Raw genomic sequence first — 11,674 nt, forward strand, 5'->3', positions numbered from 1 at the left:
TTGCAGTCAAACTTAGCTAAGTAGCAGGAGAATTGGATTGAAATGGTCAGTAAAAGGGTCAACAAGTTCTGGGTACATACAAAATGCATGCACATTCAGATATTCAATCGTTAAAAGTTCACTGTAACATCTGATGAACAAGACAATCATTAATCTACCATTGGAGAGGACTAAGTTTTGGTGGACTAATCCAGGGTTGAAAATACATTATTTTCAGGCTATTACATACACGATCTTCAAGCTTCAAAATTTTCGAGGTTGTACTAGAAGATGGTTAATGCCTCCTGCAGACGTAGTTGCCTGTGTCTCTTCAACAAACCAAGCTCCACATACATTATTTTCAAGCTTTTGCTATGAAGCTTTATCTCATTCATTCTTTAATTCTTAGAAGCTCCGTTGATCTTAAATCATTCTCCAACTCTTCGCAGGGGCCACAACTGGAGGGCTACACCAGAAACTCAAAGTACCCCTACCGGGTCCCGAAAGCTATTTTCGAAATATCCTACTGCCTGATCTTCAATTGGTGATACCCTGATCTAAAATATAGTCTGTATCGTATAGATCAAGAGACTAAGGTCCAATTCAATTGATTAAAGAAAAAAAAAACATTATGATAAGTATCGACAACTAGATATATGCAAAAGCACACAAGAGAGGCTGTGGCTTATGAAGTGAACACAAAATACAGTAGATCAAATTAGAAAAGATCTGCAATACCTTCCAAAACCAGTTGGCCTTCTCTAGGACTGTGCATATCCATGGTAGATATGTTTGTGCAGTATTCAAGCAAAATGCCTTTGTCTCAGCAGTCTATCCTTCCACTACTAAATTCAGTATATACATAACAACTTTTTACAATAGAATATTACGGGGTAAAAAATAAAAGTAAAGTTCAGCATCCACTCATCTTCTATGAAACACTAAACGATGACAATTGTATCCTATCTGCAACAACAACAAACCAGTGTAATCCCACAAGTGAGAGAGAATTTATCTGCAATGCCTTCAAAAACTAGTCTATGATATATAGAAAATCAATTTTCACTTGTTATGACCTTTCATTGTGATTTCACAAGAACTAGTTTCCACATATGAAAATACAAAGGAACAACATTATACACTTGAATTTGAAGTATCAAAGAAATATAGGAGAGCCACGGACTACATTACCTTCAGAACCGTGATGTACAATCCCTACGCTTCCCATCTTTGAAAAGCATGTCATCCAACATTCACAGTATCAAAATTTTCCTTATCAGCCTATAAATTTTAGAGAAGCATACATCAAAATAATCAACTAATAACTTCTGTAACTTTACAAAGTAGAAGGTGATCAAATTTTAACCACAGCTACTGCTTACCCAAACTTCTTAGTAAACCTAAACTTAGATGTTACAGGAGATGAGAATTTTTTGCACAAACTATGAAATCTTGCAAGGAAGAGAAGGAAATTGACTTTACAGATTTGCTGGGGTGAGATTGGGAAGACGAGAGTAATGGAGAATGACAATAAAAAGCATGGGTGCAGGAACCCCAAAAGTCAAGACTTCGCAGTTTCAAGTTGCCTCTTTCTCGATGAAGTCTGCTTAAAAATTTGGAATCTCCGCACTCTTCCATGAGGTTGCCATTGTAGTTAACGCGTCAAAGTGAGCCAATTAGCATAAGAAAAGTGTTGTTTTGATGATGGGTAGTGGCCAATTAGTGTGGGAACTCTGTCCAGTGAAGTTGTTGGCCTTTATACAAAAGAGGCGCATTTGAGAACATGGATTCTAAGAAACTTTCGGAACTTGAAGAGGTTGGAAAAAGAATTGCAGAAACGTGCAAAGGTTTGCCCTTAGCTCTAAAGACATTTGTGGGCCTATTAAGCTCCAAATCAAAGATTGGAGAGTGGAGATTTGAAAAGTCAAATATGTGAGCTTCCACATTCACTTCTCAACAAATTGTAAGCCTCATATTTCACTTCTTTAAATGTGTTGGCTCTTCAATCTCTTATTCGGAACTTAATAAACTAGTAACTGTCTTAAGAACTAAAGGAAACCTTTGCACTTACCTACAACTTTTTTCCCTACCACTTCAAGTTTCTGATGTTACTTAGAACCATTTTCTTTACAATGCGTATAATTTTAATATGACCAACAGACTTTACTAGGACAGAGCTCTCCGCCAATTGACTCACCACTCATCATTAAGGCAGCACGTTTCCAACCTCTTTAAAATCTGAATATCTTGAGTCGCTTCTTTCTCGACATTGTTACTAGGAAACTGGGAATACCAACTGTTTAAAGTGGATTTTTGTCATAGCTAATAAGTACAAGAAATTCTATTAAAAATAAAATAAAACATTTGGGCATAATCTAATTAGGGCTCAAAGATATTTTGCCTAAGAATAAGAAGATATGAGTCTATAACAAATAAAAGTAATACAAAACCTATATCCTTCAGACGGAGAAATGAAACTTCTATAACCATATAGTGCAATAATCCAACAGATATGTATAAGAGATGTATCAGTTAAGAGCTAGCAACATGGCAATGATCAGGCATGAAACCTATTGAAAAATATTAAATTCTCTTTATAACCACATAATATAAAAATTAATATAATTCATTTTGCAAATAACATCAAAGCCGAACAACTAGAAGGGATATATTTTTTATATTATGCATCTAGTAGCAGAGGAAACACTAAATAGATATATACAGTTTCTGGACATAGAAATCTAGCATAATGTTACTTTAAATGTGAAAATTGAATGGTTTGACTCCAATAAACTAGCTAAAAGAGTAATTTCCATCACATAGAAGATACAAAGCTAGAGCATGTAATTAAAGCCTAGACAACCTGAATCTCCAGATGTTTTGTGAAACTGCATAAATAAAGATAATATAATCGATATGAAAATAAGAAAGTAATCATATATAGAAGACAAGCAATTGGAACACAAGATAATTATCAAATCCAATCTGGAAATAGTAAATAAATCTTAAGCAAAAACCACTACGCATCAATCCCAAATTGTTTTAACTAGGGTCAGACCTGTCTAACTCCATAACCAAGAAATGCGAGCTGATTCCCCGGGTGTGACGGCGTATCCCATTTATGTAAACCCTACTATTTCAACTACTTTGCCTAACTTGGGCCGGACCTACAACTCCCACAACCGACGAATTTGGGTCAATCCACATTCCTCGTTGATGTAAAGGCCCACAAGAATATCGGTGTGGAAAGTGAGATTGTGTTAAAATATCATGGTATAGCCAGTTTTCACACTGGTCAATGAAAAATAGCCAGCGTTTATCAAGTCAATGAAAAATAGCCACTATTTTGCTGCAACAAGGACCGGTCCAGTATAATATACGGGAGTTCTGGTGCATTTGTGTACGAACTCCAGCATATTATGCTGGACCGGTATACTTTGCTAACTCCTGTAAAATTTGCGGGAGACTTGAGCACCAGTGCTCCAAACTCCAGTATATTATACTGGACAATTATACTTGCTGGAACTCCCGTAAAATTTGCGGGAGTTCCAGCATAATTATGCTTGAACTCCCGTAAAATTTGCGGGAGTTCCAGCATAGTTATCCTGGAACTCCCGTAAAATTTACGGGAGTTCAAGCATACTTATGCTGGAACTCCCATAAAATTTGCGGGCGTATTTTTCCGGATTTTGAACAGTGTTTTCGCGCAGATTTAAAGTGGCTAAATTTCGATGACTTTTGAAACTTGGCTATTTTTTAACGACCAGTGGTAAATCTGGCTATTTTTGAATTTCTCCCTGAGATTGTACTAATTGGTAAGTTATTCAAAAATAGCCACTTTTCTGCCATTGTCTTGAAATTTCACTGGTGTAATTTGATATTTCATAATAGTGGTTATTTGTTAAAGAGAAAGCCGAGAAGTAACAAGAGGACGCTATTTCTACATTATCAAGGGTAGTTAATTAACCAAAAGGACCCAAGCTGTTGCATTTGAATCTTAGGGTGTATTTAGAATGAAACAAATATTATTATTATTTTGTAAAAAAAATAAAAAAATAGCACTTCGGATTTAAATGATGGGTTTAAAAGCATGTGACAAATAATAGACCAACTAAACTATAGTGTTTTGGACAAATTGGAGTAGTAAATGTTGACAAAAATGTCCTAAGCATTGATTTGAAGATCGTAATATCAAATAAAATCTGGTTAAAATGTTTGTAAAGGAAAATGGCTTTTATTCATAATTGACATGTGTTATTTTTTCGAAGGAAAATATTTTTATTGCACAAACTTTTTTTAGAGTTCAATGTAACGAAGCACTTAATGTATTATTTAAGTAATAATATCAAAACATACTTATTAGGTAAGTGTTAAGAACATTAAAACAGCCATGAATTGGACTTAGCACTTCATTTCTTTTTTCTTTTTCCTTTCTTTTGTTTCCATTGCTAAGTGAAATTGGACTTAGGAAAAAGAAGTGATGACAGCGTGAAGATCAAGTAAAGATCAGGCATATACCACCAAAGGATATTGTGCAGTAGATGAGACTGTTCTTTCGTTAATTAGAGGTTTTGGGTTCGAACTTTGGGTATAGAAATATCCTTGGTAGGAAGCGCTTCCCCCAAATGGGGCCCTATGCGGCACAAATCCAGATATAGTCGGACTTCAATACGGATACCGAACACCGAGTGAGAACCAAAAAAAAAAAAGACCCGGCATATGAATATTTCAGTGGAGCATATGATTAAAGAACGAAACAACCAAACAGTGCAAAGACTGAAAAGAGGTTTTGTCATTTCACAGTGTATATACGTACAATTACGAAGCTGTCAAAAACGAGACAGAGAAGTCAATATGAGTACTTTCGCGTGCCGCCTTAGCTATGCTTGCGAAATCATAAAATATCAACAAGCTCAAGTCACGACTCACAGTCACTCGTTTATAGTCCTTCTGCAATGAGGAAAATTTTGTTCAGTTAGAATAAGATAGCATTCGGATACAGATTTGGTTTATTCTTAAAAAAATAAATTTTTAAATTGTATTGAAAAATAATTTTTTAAAATTAAAGATGTGTTTGGACATACATTTTATTTGAAGAAAACTTAAAATTTGTGAGTGGAAAAAAAAATTAATCTAAAAAGTGCCCAAACCAATTTTTGGGAACTAAAAAAAATTAATTGTTTTTCAAAAACTGATCATATTCCATGAATAAATTATGTTTTCAAAATTTATTTTGAAAAAAATAGCCAAAATTTATGACCAAACGGGAACTAAATTTTGTCATTAAGAATAGTTGGATAAATTCTTTTTGCGAAATATCTAGTAATCTCTGACTTGGTTTTCGAATCACAAGTCTAAGCTTATTTCAAACTTACTTCGCTCTTAAGTTGGCATTTTCACTTGATTAAGTAGTATTTCACTCATACAATGAGTGCTAGCCCATGATGCGGTCCATCGGAACCCAAAAAAAGGGAGATAGAGAGCGCGAAAGAGGCTTTCCAAGCATAAAACAAATTCCTACCTATATTATGGCAACATATAACATAATATTATTTTATCTGTTGGGAATAAACCCCCCACAGAAATAATATTCACGGTAATAACAACGGAACAATAATGTAGTACCGAGATACGGTGATCAACAAGAATAAAAAGAACAACAAGGACACAAAAATTTTTAACGTGGAAAACCCTTCTGAATAAGGGAAAAAACCACGAGCCCGAGAGGAGCAAAGTAATCCACTATAATGAGAAATTGTACACCCAGTAGTCCGAGTAAAATACTTCAGGGACCACTGTACACTCAAAAGAAATAGCCCTCTTTTAAGATTCCCACCTCACTACAATATCGCCCACACTCTCTATTTTTCCTACACAGTCTATTTCTCACAATGCCTGAGAAATACTCTCTGCAACTATTGTGTTACTTTTCTTTCTCTGTGTGTTTAAAATGAGAGCTGAAGCTCTCCTTTTATAGGTGAGAAAATGTTTCCCACGACAACCAAAACCAATTTTGGTTCTGCAAGTTGCAGACTTGCAAATTGGCAAGTTGTTATCATTGCCCAACTTAGCCGATTTTGCTTTGTTCCAAATCTAACTTCATTCCTTTTTTTTATTTATTACAATGGGGATGGACCCCATCTCCCCCTCTATACCCATTCACCTGAAGGAGGTAACACCGGACATCTAACTTGAGTGCATGCCGACAAGTTCTTTGCACAACTCGAACTTGTCTCTTGGTACTACCTTGGTCAGCATATCTGCAGGATTCTCACTTGTGGAGATCTTCAGGACTTGCAGAGATTCACTCTCTACCTTTTCTCGGATCCAATGATATCTTACATCGATATGTTTGGTCCTTGCATGGTACATGGAGTTCTTGCTCAAGTCTATTGCACTTTGACTGTCACAATAGACAATATACCCCTTCTGCTGCAAGCCAAGCTCTTGAAGGAAGCGTTTCAGCCATATCATCTCCTTGCCAGCTTCTGTAGCGGCAATGTACTCCGCTTCAGTTGTAGAAAGTGCGACACACTTCTGCAACCTCGACTGCCATGATATAGCTCCCCCTGAAAATGTAAACAAATCATTGTCACCTGCCATATCTGTATCTGTATAGCCTGTCAAGACTGGATCAAATCCTCCAAAGCACAAACAATCTCCTGCGGTACCTCTCAGGTACCTGAGTATCCACTTGATAGCTTCCCAGTGTTCTTTTCCAGGATTTTCAAGAAACCTGCTGACAACACCAACTGCGTGAGCAATATCAGGTCTAGTGCATACCATAGCATACATCAAACTTCCGACGGCAGAAGAATAAGGAACTTTGGTCATGCTTTCCTTTTCCTCCATTGTTGTAGGACACATCTTCTTGCTCAACTTCAGATGACTAGCAAGAGGTGTGCTGACTGGCTTAGCATTCTTCATGTTGAAGCGTTCCAGTACACGTTCAATGTACTTCTCCTGAGACAGCCACAACTTTTTGCTTGTTCGCTCTCGAACAATCTTCATTCCCAGAATTTGTTATGCTGGGCCCAAGTCCTTCATGTCAAAGGACTTAGATAAGTCTCCCTTCAACTTGGAAATCAGCTCCTTGTCTTGTCCTACAATCAACATGTCATCCACATACAACAACAATATAATAAAGTTGTTATCAGAAAATCTTTTGTAGTATACACATGGATCAGAATATGTCTTTATGTAAGTTTGACTTTTCATGAATGAGTCAAACTTCTTGTACCACTGCCTTGGTGCCTGCTTCAACCCATAAAGACTCTTATTCAGTTTGCATACCATGTGTTTCCTTTCAGCTACTTCAAATCCTTCTGGCTGTTCCATATAGATCTCCTCTTCCAAATCTCCGTGAAGAAATGCAGTTTTCACATCCAACTGCTCCACTTCAAGATCTCGGCTAGCTGCTAAGCTCAAGATTGTACGAATAGAAGTCATTTTGACAACAGGTGAGAAAATTTCATCAAAATCAATACCTTTCTTCTGTTCGAAGCCTTTAACCACCAATCGAGCTTTATATCTAACCAGCTTGCCATTTCCATCTTTCTTGAGTTTAAAGACCCATTTACATTTGAGTGGTCTTTTACCCTTTGGAAGTTCAACCAGCTTGTAGGTGCCATTTTTCTGTAGAGATTCCATCTCTTCTTGCATAGCTTTCATCCACTAGTTCTTTTCTGGATAGGACAGCACCTCCTTAAGACTTTCTGGCTCCCCCTCATCACTAATGAGGACATACTCCGTGGAAGGGTACCTGCATGACTCTACCCTTCGCCTCTCTGATCTCCTCAGAGGTTGAGGTTGTTCTTCTTCCTGAGTGGGATACTCCACTTGCTCGACATCATCATCAAGTTGCTCCCCCTGCTCAGTAACCTCACCAGGTTGCTCTCCCTGCTCGACAACCTCGTCGGTTGTACTTTCTGCACTTGTGGGATAGTTAGAAGAATAAGGAATGGTAACAAGGTTAGGGATTATACCATTGTTTGTCTGTTCTGACTGATCATCTACAGCTCCAACTTCACTTTCTCGAAAGATTACATCTCTGCTTCTAATGACCTTTTTCTTTACGGGATCCCACAATCTGTACCCGAACTCTTCATCTCCGTATCCGATGAATATGCAGGGAATAGATTTATCATCCAACTTTGTTCTCTGCTCCTTTGGTACATGTGCAAAAGCTCTGCAACCGAACACCTTCAGATGTGAGTAGGACATCTCCTTATTGGTCCAAACTCTCTCTGGGATGTCAAACTCCAATGGAACTGATGGACTCCTATTGATCAGGTAACAGGCTGTCTGAACTGCTTCACCCCAGAATGACTTAGGCAGTTTAGCCATTCTGAGCATGCTTCTCACCTTCTCAACAATGGTGCGGTTCATCCTCTCGGCTACGCCATTGTGCTGTGGGGTTCCAGGAACTGACGTTTCATGTCTGATACCATGACTTAAACAGTACTCTTCAAATTCTCTTGTAGTGTACTCACCTTCATTGTCACTTCGGAGACGCTTTAGCTTTCGACCCGTCTCCCTTTCCACCAGAGCATGAAACTTCTGGAAAACTTGAAACACCTGATCTTTGGTTTTCAAGATATAAACCCACAATTTACGTGAAGCATCATCAATAAAAGTAACAAAATATTTGTTATCGCCCATCGATTCAATTTCCATTGGACCACAAACATCAGAATATACTAAATCAAGCATATTCAATTTTCTTTCAGACGATGTCTGAAATGAGACTCTATGTTGCTTACCAAATAAACAATAGTCACAAGGTTTTACTGTTGTACCTTTGGCAAACGAGATGAGTGATTTCCTGGCAAGAATCTGCAATCCCTTCTCGCTCATATGACCCATTCTTTTGTGCCACAAATCTGCAGAAATCTCATCTTGTGTCGCATTCAATTCACCTTGGCATATTTCTGCATTTGTCCTGTACAACGTGCCACGGGCAACTCCCTTTGCAATCACCAATGATCCCTTGGTGAGTCTCCACTTTTGATTTGTAAAATAGTTCTCGTATCCATCTCGGTCTAAAGCAATTCCCGAGATCAAGTTCATCCGCAAATCAGCTACATGTCGCACGTCCTTTAGAACCAATGTGCATCCGACATTTGTCTTGATACAAATGTCACCAATCCCCGCAATCTTTGAGTAACTTGTGTTACCCATTCTCACAGTTCCAAAATCACCTGCTACATATCTGCAAAAAAGATCTCTTACCGGTGTGGCATGTTAAGATGCTGCTGTGTCAACCACCCATTTCGACTCTGGACATGACAGGTGCATGCATTCCTCTTCCTCATTTATAAAGAGGACAACATTATCATTGTTTTGCACCATGGCGGTTGTGTTGTCGTCATTCTTCTGGCCACTGGTTTCACCTTTGCCCTTCTTTGGATTTGGGCAATCTCTTTTGAAGTGACCTGGTTGATCACAATTGTAGCAATTTCTGGCTCTTGATTTGGATCGGTTCTTTGACTTCCCACGAGCTCCGGATCTACCATAGTTGCTCGAACTCCTTTGATAACTCCTGCCTCTACCTTCTGTGATGAGAGCATATCCTTGATTTTCAGGCTTCTTTCTCATCTTCTCATTGAGTAGAAGAGCCGATGTGACATCTTTTAACTCAATGGTGGTCTTACCATGCAGGATGGTTGTTGCCAAATTATCATACGAAGATGGCAACGAGTTTAATAGCAAGATGGCTTTATCTTCTTCCTCGATTTTCACTCCGAGGTTGGCGAGCTGTGTGATTAGTCCGTTAAACACATTAAAATATGACAAAAAATTCGTACCTTCATCCATGTGTAAGGCGTATAATTGCTTCTTCAGGTACAATTTATTTGTAGTGTTTTGGACATGTATAGGCTTTCCAACCTTGTACAAATGCCACGTGCGGTGTCTTCATCAATGATGTTATTTACCACATCATCTGATAAGTGCAACCTGATTGCACTAGCAGCTCTTTCATCCAAGTCAGTCCAGTCCTCAGCTTTCATGGCATCAGCATCTAGTACCTTGTGTAATCCTTGTTGGATAAGCAGATCCCTCATCCTTCTTTGCCATGTTGAGAAACCGCTATCTCCGTTAAACTTTTCTACCTCGTACTTTACTCCGGACATTTTTGTTTCACCGAGTATAGTACTACCGACAGTGAAGAATATTTCTGTGAACGAGCAGAACCTGTGCTCTGATACCAGTTGTTGGAAATAAACCCCCCACAGAAATAATATTCACGGTAATAACAGCGGAACAATAATGTAGTACCGAGATACGGTGATCAACAAGAATAAAAAGAACAACAAGGACACAAAGATTTTTAATGTGGAAAATCCTTCTGATGCCCGAGAGGAGCAAAGTAATCCACTATAATGAGAAATTTTACACCTAGTAGTCCGAGTAAAATACTTCAGGGACCACTATACACTCAAAAGAAATAGCCCTCTTTTAAGATTCCCACCTCACTACAATATCGCTCACACTCTCTATTTTTCCTACATAATCTATTTCTCACAATGCCTGAGAAATACTCTCTGCAACTACTGTGTTACTTTTCTTTCTCTGTGTGTTTAAAATGAGAGCTGAAGCTCTCCTTTTATAGGTGAGAAAATGTTTCCCACGACAACCAAAACCAATTTTGGTTCTGCAAGTTGCAGACTTGCAAATTGGCGAGTTGTTATCATTGCCCAACTTAGCCGATTTTGCTTTGTTCCAAATCTAACTCCATTCCTTTTTTTTTCTTTATTACAATGGGGATGGACCCCACATTATCATTGTTCTTAACCCTAAGCATATTTTCATTTCCAATAATCTCCGTGAAAAGCTTACCATAATTTTTTATCAAACTGAGGAAACTCAAGCACAAAAAAACTTATCTATAATCTGATTATATCTTTTTTTATTATTCTTGAAACATTTAACCCAATGGCCCAACTTGACGTGCCAAAGGAAGGTAAAATCTCATTTTTCCTCGAGTTTAAGCTTTTGTTTATAGAAAAAGTCTCTACCATAATAGGTTATCTCCTTCTCCAGACAAAGAGAAGAATCTTAAATTTTCATCCAAAAGTCCTATAGTTTAAAACTAAATTTAGTAGTATCAACAATTCTTCCTCGTCAAATTCGTATACGGATGAAAGATAGTAGTAAAACATTAAGGATAGTTTTAGTAAAGCCAGCTCATATTTGAATTCATAATTTGATGGGACTTTAATTGATGTGTTTCTAGCTAATTATGATCTGCGTTTAGTTTTGAGTGTAATAATCAACTTTTCAAAAGGTTCTCTGCTTTTTCTTTTTAACTTTATTTCCTCCATTTCAAAAGCTCCATGATTAGAGGTTGCAACAAATAACAAAAAAGATATGTGTTGTCCAAAAAAAGCGAATTGATGAATTATTTAGCACTAGCTGGGCATGCACATTTCGATTTCTGTAGTAAAAAGTAGGGAAAGAGAGAAAAGATAGGTTGAAAATCCAAGAGGAGTAATTATTATTCACGTAAGAGGGGACCATCAAATTTACAAATACTTGCACTTTTGCAACATTGACGTAACTAGACAAGTCAACTGGATTATAGCAACGCCATTCAAATATTTCGAAACAAAGTATTTTTTAGGAAGTTAGAATTTTTTGTGAGTGATTGAAACCCGATATTTAACAAATATAAGTGGAGTTACAAGCACAAACA

At 37.5% G+C, this 11,674-nt stretch overlaps 1 long non-coding RNA gene across 1 annotated transcript; it reads right to left on the reverse strand.

Moving 5' to 3' along the window:
* Positions 1–50: 50 nt before the first annotated feature.
* On the reverse strand, positions 51–3,031 carry LOC109212475. Its single transcript, XR_002065861.1, has 2 exons — positions 1,171–3,031; positions 51–945 (listed from the first exon to the last, which is right to left on the reverse strand). It is a non-coding gene; the product is annotated as an uncharacterized LOC109212475 (long non-coding RNA).
* Between the last annotated feature and the right edge of the window lie 8,643 nt (positions 3,032–11,674).

Source organism: Nicotiana attenuata, unplaced genomic scaffold (genome assembly GCF_001879085.1).
Source record: "Nicotiana attenuata strain UT unplaced genomic scaffold, NIATTr2, whole genome shotgun sequence".
NCBI classification, from domain to species: domain Eukaryota; kingdom Viridiplantae; phylum Streptophyta; class Magnoliopsida; order Solanales; family Solanaceae; genus Nicotiana; species Nicotiana attenuata.